Source organism: Oncorhynchus tshawytscha, linkage group LG11 (assembly GCF_018296145.1).
Source record: "Oncorhynchus tshawytscha isolate Ot180627B linkage group LG11, Otsh_v2.0, whole genome shotgun sequence".
NCBI classification, from domain to species: Eukaryota; Metazoa; Chordata; class Actinopteri; order Salmoniformes; family Salmonidae; genus Oncorhynchus; species Oncorhynchus tshawytscha.
This window is the reverse complement of record NC_056439.1, coordinates 25,076,276-25,086,699: the sequence shown is the minus strand read 5'-3', so window position 1 is coordinate 25,086,699 and position 10,424 is coordinate 25,076,276.

Below are 10,424 nucleotides of genomic sequence, written 5' to 3'. Positions count from 1 at the left end.
TTAAATTTTGAGTGTTAACTGTAACCTGGGTGTCCTCTTTAGCCTGGTCTACAAGGCTCGCTGCCACCACATGCGCCTTGGTTTAGGCATGTTCAAAAACTATTTTTTTTGAGAGCTCTTTATTTTTACGTCAGGGGATGTTACTGTACATTCCGCTCACTCTTTTTCTAGTTGAATCCCTCCAGTTGTTTCTAGACCCAAGCTCCCTACCTTTTTGCATGTTATACAGCCCAGCTTTGAATTCTGTTTGAGGGGCAAACTTCAATTGCACCTTTTCTGAGCACTTTATCTGTGTATGATACACTGTCCCCCCCCAGCTCCCCGTGTCCCTCTCCTGCTGAGTCTGACTCGCTAGTAGGCCTACTAGCTAGTGGAGGTGCGATTGGTGATGCTGAACTGGAAGGATTACATCACCATCAGGAGAAGTTTGCCCCTCTCCTCCGGCACTGACAGTTCTGGCTCGTTCTGTGTTCAATTCACCATCTTTCTCTGTATTTTTGGACTTGAAAAATGTCAAACTCGATTGCCTTTTCTTATCCATTTTTTATTTGGCTTTCCCACGTTTCAAACTCAGTAGGGAGACGACTAGCCTTAGGCTACGTGACGTGATTAGGTAGGGACCTCTTCACTAGCTGAGCACCACTACCAGGATCCTGCTCCGGCTCAAATTAAGCACTGCCTGGAGAGCTGGCCAGCAGCAGAGAATATCCTCTTCACACGTGCAGATCCACTGGGGATGCTAAACACCCTTTCTATTAAAAAAAAAAAGTTTTTAGTAGGCCTAAAGGTTTAGGCAAAATAACCCAATCAAAACAAATGTCCTTGAATATGGGAATATGCCAGGCCTATTGGGCAGATAATAGAATGAAAATGAATGCTTAAGAGATCTGATTTGTAGTTTATAAATACTTTGCTACAATGCCACCTCATTCCTTTTTAGCATGTGTACATAGTAAGTACACCATCATGCTTTCGTGATAAGTGTCTTTCAGATTTAAAAAAAATCAGTTTCTTTATGAAAATGTTTAGCAAACTCCATGACTGTAACTTAAGCAAGGGGCTGTAGCAGCACACAAGTAGACTAGAAATGCATACTGGAGCGGGCATTTGTTCAGAGCTTGTTAAGTGAGCACAACTGGAGTGAAATTGGAGCGGGCGAGAAGGTCGAAGCTCCAGACTTTGGGAATCTTGCTCCACCCTCCAGTCAAATTGTGCACACTCCGCTCCTCTCACATACTCTGTCCCACACTAGAAGGTATGCTCTCAGGTGTTCTTGGAAGATCACTTTTTAAAGAACAGGAGACGCAGCTGTGCATTTTGGAAAACAACCCAAATATGCTGCTAGCTATATATGCTGACTGGTGGGGCATTGGTATATCCATCACACATTCATTTAGGTTGTGTCCGAAATGCCAGTCTGTTCCTAGTGCACTACTTTTGACCAGTGCCCATATTGTTGGACGGTGTATACCCTTACAAAATAAACTCTGGACCTTGAAACCAGTTCCACTGCATTTCATTCATTGTTCCCCTCTGATCATGGATTGATTTTGACCTGGGACACCAGATGTGTGCAACTAATTATCGGGTAGAAGAGAACTAGCAGGCTCTGGACCTTGTAAAGTAAGAGTTGAATACCCCTAGTGTATACCATGCGTATCCCGCATGCATGACTAATAAAACTTGATTTCAAATGGGATCTTCAAGTTAATTACACTGAACCAAAACATGTAAAGTGTCACCAAGAATGTCACCAAGAACATCAGTACATAGCTTGCGTGCAGCAGCCATCAGAAGTGTGTGCAGAACCTGGTGGAATAAAGAGACCATATTAACAGAGTGATCTAATTGGTGCGATGTCAGCTGATGCTATTCTCCCTGTACTGACTGCGCTTGGTTATTTGACAGACAGGTACGTGTGCCTATCAGCTTGGTTTCAGCCTTGCTGCTGTCATTGCTTACAGATGTAATGTCTGCTTCCAACTCACACCCTCAAACACAGCTCACTTTCCAGTCCACTTTCCAGCTCACACTCTCAAACACCTAGATCCCCTGAACGCAGCTCACTATCCAGATCCCAAGCACCTGAATTCTAATCTCCTGTTCACACACCTGCATGTCATTATCACACACTATTTAGTTCAGTTCTTTGCACCCCATCACTGTGAGGTATTGTGACACATGGCTTTAGGGAGCACTGGGATTCCCTGTGATTTACACCTCCGTTGTATGATCGTTTTTGCCTGCCTCACTAACGACGCCTTTTTCCTATTCCCTGCCTGCTCTCCCCTCTTGTTCATTACAGCATAATCATTAAATATGCTGTCCATTCAACAGAACACCCTCTACTCCAAGAGACAGGGATGTATTTTTCATTCCAGTCAGGGTGTAATAGCAACTCTACCCAGTTCTGTCATACGAGAATGCTGAAGCTAGAAGTACATGTTTACCTGGCTAAATGAGTGTCTGGCTAAATGTCTTGGTGCTGCTGAGCCATACCATACCTTGCCTAGTGCCTACCTACCGTCCTCAGGTCACACTTCGAATTAGGGCTCACCTTAAAAGGATATGTGAATCTCAATGTGACTTCCCTGGTTAAAATGACAAAAACATAGATTTGCACTATACAGGCTCGAGTAGTTCCCCGCAGACCTAACCTGCAGACAGAGTGCCATGGAAACAGCAGGATTGGAAAATAAAGAGCTACCATTATGTTGAATTTCCTCAATGTGTACCACCCATCATCATCCATCCCAACTACTGTGTACCCAACTGCTCTGCCTTGCCTGTGTAGGCACTTAGATCAGTTCCACTTGTAGCTGGAAAGTGCTTCAGCACCAATATGTCAGCAGAGAGAGTGTGGATGTAGTGATAACAAGCTTGAGGCTAATTTTATAATGTATAGCCCCCCCCCGTGTAGGGCATTTACATGTCGTACTATTCTGAAGCACTATTAAATCGTTAAAAGGTATTGAAAGGTATTATGGTCTTATGTTGCCTGTGAGTATTAAAACGTTCCCCAGAAATAATGTTATTTAGGAGTAAACATTTCAGTGAATTGCACATATCGGGTCCATACTTGCGAGTATTTCAAAAAGTTTAAAATGCAAATCAGACAATTAAAATGTAATTGCATGTGATAAAACGTTTGCTGTTCCCATTACATAACCTGCCACATTTAGCCCTATGCTAACCTGACCAGGTGTCAGTGATTATGTCCGCTAACAAATTCTGCATCCGCCAATTACAAATGTTGACGTAGTGGGCGTCCTCAAATACTTTTCCATGAGTGCGTCCTTAACAGTAGTCAAACTGCACCATCTGCTAATCAAAGTTACTAAAAGTGTGACATTTAAACTGGACGAATTGTGTGTTGCGAGCCTGGTTCCTGGTAATTGTTGCAGGTGCGGCAAATTCGAATCCCAGGTGAGATATTTTTCCATTGAAATGTGGAATTACATTTTGTGTGTTGCGAAGGGAAATGCAACCAACACATTGAACATGAAGATTAAGAATAGCCTACATTTAATGAGAAGCTGCATATTTCTTCAGCCTTGTAGACAATTAAGCACACTGCTGTCTCAGCCTCCAGTATTTATGCTGCAGTAGTTTATGTGTCGGGGTCTAGGGTCAGTTTGTTATATCTGGAGTACTTCTCCTGTCCAATTCGGTGTCCTGTGTGAATCTAAGTGTGCGTTCTCTAATTCTCTCCTCTCTTTCTTTCTCTCTCTCGGAGGACCTGAGCCCTAGGACCATGCCTCAGGACTACCTGACATGATGACTCCTTGCTGTCCCCAGTCCACCTGGCCGTGCTGCTGCACCAGTTTCAACTTCCACCTGACCGTGCTGCTGCTCCAGTTTCAACTGTTCTGCCTTATTATTATTCGACCGTGCTGGTAATTTATGAACATTTGAACATCTTGGCCATGTTCTGTTATAATCTCCACCCGGCACAGCCAGAAGAGGACTGGCCACCCCACATAGCCTGGTTCCTCTCTAGGTTTCTTCCTAGGTTTTGGCCTTTCTAGGGAGTTTTTCCTAGCCACCGTGCTTCTACACCTGCATTGCTTGCTGTTTGGGGTTTTAGGCTGGGTTTCTGTACAGCACTTTGAGATATCAGCTGATGTACGAAGGGCTATATAAATAAATTTGATTTGATTCGATTTTGATTTGCTAATAATTCAGTTTATTAGGTCTACATACAGTGAGTGTACAAAACATTAAGAACACCTGTTCTTTCAATGAAAGACTGACCAGGTGAATCGAGGAGAAATCTTTTATCCCTTATTGATGTCACTTGTTAAATCCACTTCAAATTAGTGTAGATGAAGGGGAGAAGCCAGGTTAAAGATGGATTTTTAAGCCTTGGCCCACTATTGGCCTTTTTATTGCTTTACCTCCTTACTTCATTTGCACACACTGTATACAGATTTTTCTATTGTGTTCTTGACTGTACGTTTGTTTATCCCCTGTGTAACTCTGTTGTTTTTGTCGTACTGCTTTGCTTTATCTTGGCCAGGTCGCAGTTGTAAATGAGAACTTGTTCTCAACTGGCATACCTGGTTAAATAAATGTTTTTGTTTTTTTGAGACTTGTCCAGAAGCCACTCCTACGTTGTATTGTGTGTTTAGGTATTGTGTGTTGTTGTCCTGATGGAAGGTGAACCTTTGCCCCAGTCTGAGGTCCTGAGCGCTCTGGAGCAGGTTTTCATCAAGTATCTCTATGTACTTTGCTCCATTCCTCTTTCCCTCGATCCTGACAAGTCTCACAGTCCCTGCCACTGAAAAAGATCCCCACAGCATGATGCTGCCACCACCATGCTTCACCGTAGGGATGGAGCCAGGTTTCCTCCAGACGTGGCGCTTGGCATTCAGGCCAAAGAGTTCAATCTTGGTTTCATCAGACCAGAGAATCTTGTTTCTCATGGTCTGAACGTCTTTTAGTCTTTTAACTCCAAGTGGGCTGTCATGTGCCTTTTACTGAGGAGTGCCTTCCGTCTGGCCACTCTACCATAAAGGCCTGATTGGTGGAGTGCTGCAGAGATGGTTGTCCTTTTGGAAGGTTCTCCCATCTCCACAGAGGAACTCTGGAGCTCTGTCAGAGTGACCATCTGGTTCTTGGTCACCTCCCTGACCAAGGCCCTTCTCCCCCGATTGCTCAGTTTGGCCAGGCGGCCAGCTCTAGGAAGAGTCTTGGTGGTTCCAAACATCTTCCATTTAAGAATGATGGAGGCCACTGTGTTCTTGGGGACCTTCAATGCTGCAGAAATGTTTTGGTATCCTTGCTCAGATCTGCGCCTCGACACAATACTGTCTTGGCGCTCTACGGACAATAACCTTTACGGACAATTCAATGCACTGTCAATTGTGGTACCTTATATAGACAGGTGTGTGCCTTTCCAAATCATGTCCAATCAATTTAATTTACCACAGGTGGACTCGAATCAAGTTGTAGAAACAGCTCAAGGTTGTCCAATGTAAACAGGATGCACCTGAGCTCAATTGAGTCTCATCGCAAATGATCTGAATATGTATGTAAATAATGTATTTATGTTTTTTATTTTACATAAATTTGCAAAGATTTCAAAAATCCTGTTTTGCTTTGCAATTATGGTGTGTTATGTGTAGATTGAGGAGAAAAAAAAGTCTGTAACGTAACAAAATGTGAAAAAGTCAAAAAGTACTGCAGCTATCTGTTTAGTGATGTTCTGTAAAATGGATTCCTAAGCCACATACTTTTTGGCAGAGCATTTAAATAACCCATTACATTCCTAAGTGTGTATTTTACCCATGCATAACTCACACACGCACATACCACTCAATTGTGTGCATTATTTCTCTCTTAGAAATACACATGCATACACACAGGCCTGCAAATATCCGAGAGAGAAAGAGAGACATGAAAATCCTATTCCATTTGTGGTATTGGCCAGCTGAAATAGGTTGGCGGTACTGGCCCTTTCCCACAAAGGGAAGCTCCAGCCAAGCAGAGTGGAGGAGTAACTCATGTTCTCATTGTCTTTCTGACAGATCCCACTACAAAGCCTGGGCCTGTTGGGTGGGATGGGAATCAAAGCCAGTGGCTGAGCCATGGGATCCGGGGGTACTGTAGCCTATCCTCTGCTCTGACCACTTTGGCTGAGACACCAAGTCAGGAAGAGGGGAGCAGTAGGATAGTAGGGTAAAGTGTCACCTGGGCCACCGTTTGATATACAGTATCAGGGAGTGCAGTCAAAATGAAAAAAAAAAACGTATTCTTGTGCTTTTGTGTTACTAACTCGCTTTTGTGAGCTCCAGTGCAGTCAACCATGTTTCTATTAGCTTTTTCATAGAACAATGACCTTTTGAATTTCTTGGAATCGCAGTTATTATGCAAAACTATTACCATGTGTAAATCGTACAGTCTCATGAATAAGTAAAGAATGGTAATGTTCAACGTGAAATTAGACTGGGAAAGCTACACATTCTTAACAGACCAACTGCATGATTCAGGGAAGCCATACATTTATGTATCTATATGTATGACGAGTGTATGTACTGTACAGCTTCAATCACAGAATAATATTCTATAGTGAGTGATGGAGACAGCTGTGTTGTTCACACTGCTGTAGCTGTAGCTGGATACAGTGTTAAAGAATGTGCTGCCAGATCAGTGCTCTTTTCACCTTGGAATAGAGTTTACCTAGTCTAGTGGGGTCTGTGGGCATTGTCACAGAGAATATCTACCAGTTTGAGTTTATTGACCCTTAACTAAATTTTGGTGATGACTTTGTGTCGTGGCAGTGGGGGATTGATCACTTGGGAAATCCACTGCAGGTCTACTGTGTACTGTATGTCACAGCCGGTTATAGGATGAGGAATATTAGCATAAGAACTGTAAATGTGTCTGGTTCTAATCTGAATCCTGTGCCCATGTCCCTGTCTCATGTTAGATATCCTCAGAGGGCTGCATTAAGAGTCCAAGGAGGACACATAGACTGTGTCCTAAATGGCACCCTATTCCTTATATAGTGCCCTACTTTTGACAAGGGCCAATAGGGAATAGCAACCATACTCCTCAGGTTACATCATCTTGTTTTAACGCTTTCAAGTGAAGCTTATTTTCAGTTTGGGAAGAAGTTATAAATGTAGAAAGAGAATAGGGTACCGTTTGTAAGGGTTTTAAATGTGTGGAGGTGAGGACTGTTGTGGACTTTTGGCCAGAGATAATGTTTTTGAGCTCATCTCTCCTCCACTGAGAAATAGACTACCAGACCCTTCCTGCTCATATGGTAACAGTCAGTGGCAAACAAATCCCTGTTGTCTTTGTGCTACAAGGTAAGAGTGTCAGTTCTACATTACCTTTCTAGTTTTTCTTACAGTACGGCACCTCTCAAAATACTGTCACAACTCAGACTTTTGCTGTCTGTTTCGAAGTTTAAACCAAATGAAGTATCCTGTTTTTAGAGAATTTAGTTAAATGTGTATATATATATATAATACTTTCTGGCTTTCACCTTTTAGTCTTAAAAGTAGCAGAGCTGCTTGAAGAAAAGCAAGCATAATTTTTTTTACAAACTTGATTCATCACCATGTTTCTCTAGCTGAGACTCTAGTCTATTGACGTTAACATCTGACAAAGTGTTCTGACTGAAGCTACGTCGGTTTTTCTTTCCTGAGCGCCTCCCGCCCATGCGACAGGTTCTGCATACGGCTTCTAATTCGATGGTGTTCTATTTTTAAACAGCCGAAAGCCTCAGGTAAGTTTAATTCCTGTATGTGATTGAGTGGTTCTAGCCAGCCAGCCAGCCAGCTCCTATCAAATAAATAAATAATGTTGGTTGCCTTGGAAACCAATCCACCATTAAGTTCTACATCACACTCCACTGCAAAGATTTTTTATAGTGTGGTTGATAATGGATTTTCATAGTTTTTTCTTTTCCCTTGTTTTTTGGATTGTGCAAATAGTTCATTCTAGCCCTATAGCTTTGTAATGGATCTCCACTAGCAGTTAATGTGATTAGGATAGATCTCTGTTCTCGGTACTACGTTCCCGCAGTGTGGAGAAGTGATTTTTTTGTCGACATTTAGAATATTTGCAGATATACAAAACCTTGCAGAGAGCATATCCAAATGACAATCTCTTAGAAAAAAAAATAGAAACTATTGGAACCAAGACTGAAAGGTGGAGCATATCTAACAAAATTATAATATACGCTTAATCCAGCATATGCTAATATAGAGAATGTATTATAAAAGAGACAAAATTCACAAATTCCACAGCACATTGGCAGAGTCATGTCTGAAGTGTAAAACTAATAATGACTCAATAATCCATGCTTTCTGGGAATGCTAGAGTTGACGTCGGAAGTTTACATACACTTAAATTGGAGTCATTAAAACTCATTTTTCAACCACTCCACAAATTTCTTGTTAACAAACTGTAGTATTGGCAAGTCGGTTACGACATCTACTTTGTGCATGACACAAGACATTTTTCCAACAATTGTCTAGACAGATTATTTCACTTATAATTCACTGTATCACAATTCCAGTGGGTCAGAAGTTTACATATACTAAGTTTACTGTGCCTTTAAACAGCTTGGATAATTCCAGAAAATTATGTCATGGCTTTAGAAGCTTCTGATAGGCTAATTGACATCATTTGAGTCAATTGGAGGTTATACCTGTGGATGTATTTCAAGGCCTACCTTCAAACTCAGTGACTCTTTGCTTGACATCATGGGAAAATCAAAAGAAATCAGCCAAGAAAATGAAAATGGGAGTGTTGAATACATTTTCCGATATGGTAAAGATGACACTGAAGTGTAAGGAGTTGGAAGACATGGCTAAACTTGTTGATATTTGTGGTACTTTCCAAGCGTCAATCGCAGACCAGATGAACCGGATCAAAACTAAAATCGAGGAACTGCCTTCAGGTGAAGCACTTGGATCAGCTCATCAGAATGAAGTCTAACATACAAGAAGAGGGGGGAATAAACCTGGACAGAGTCTACAATCACTGGAAAAGTGGTGAGAACAGAAGACAGAATTTACAAGGTACAAAAGATTAGATTAAACTTTGTCATTGAACAAGTACAAGTACAGTACATAGAAATGCACTTTGCATCTGACCAGAAGTGCAAATAAAAGAACAAAAAATGTACAAGTGAAACAATTAAGTACAATGTATGTTAAGTGGGATGTATAAATGTGCAATGAGGGCAATTGGCAAGTACAAAAACCAACCCTTTCCATTATTTGTTTGATCTTACATTGATTTTGATTGAACAAAGATTTAACTTGACTATGTGCTCTATTTATAATAGCTTTTTTAAAAAACAGAATATTGAATATGTTTAAAGGCAACTATGTTGTGCTTGTTGTGTGTGTCTGTCCAGATGCTGCACACACAGGATGATTTCCAGTACCATAGGGCCAGTGGACAACGGAAAGGACAAGTGAAATAAGTTAAGGTGAACTGTCCAAAACATAAGTGATCTGTTTGATTAGTAACAAATGTAACAATTAAAACTAAGCAAAACCTTAAGCACTTATATTTTGCTATCATTTTGATACTGAATGTTATCAGATCTTCAACCAAAACCTAATATTAGGTAAAGGCAACCTGAGTTTACAAATAACAACCTAACAAACATACTTATTTTTATTTATTTAATGAACAAAGTTATGCAACACCCAATTCCCCTGTGTGAAAAAGTAATTGCCCCCTTACACTCAATAACTGGTTGTGCCACCTATAGCTGCAATGACTACAACCAAATGGTTCCTGTAGTTGTTGATCAGTCTCTCTCATCGCTGTGGAGGAATTTTGGCCCACTCTTGCATGCCGAACTGCTTTACTCAGCGACATTTGTGCGTTTTCAAGCGTGAACTGCTCGTTTCAAGTCCTGCCACAACATCTCAATTGGGAATAGGTCTGGACTTTGACTAGGCCATTCCAAAACTTCAAATTGGTGCTTTTCATATAGACCTGATTGTGTGTTTTGGATCATTGTCTTGCTTGCTGACCCAGCTGTGCTTCAGCTCACAGAATTCTCTGATTCAGAACAGAATTCATGGTTCCTTCTATTAGGCAAGTCGTCCAGGTCCTGAGGCAGCAAAGCATCCCCAAACCATGACACTACCACCACTATGCTTGACCGTTGGTATAAGGTTTTTACATAGAATGCAGTGTTTGGTTTTCACCAGGCATAATTGGACTCATATCGTCTAAGTGTTTGGTTGGAGTCATTGCAGCTAAAGGTGGCACAACCAGTTTTTGAGTGTAAGAGGGCAATTACTTTTTCCACACAGGGGCAATGGGTGTCTTGTTTGTCTGTTTCTGTGTTTGGCCTGATATGGTTCTCAATCAGAGGCAGGTGTTAGTCATTGTCTCTGATTGGGAACCATATTTAGGTAGCCTGTTTTGTCATTGTGGGTTGT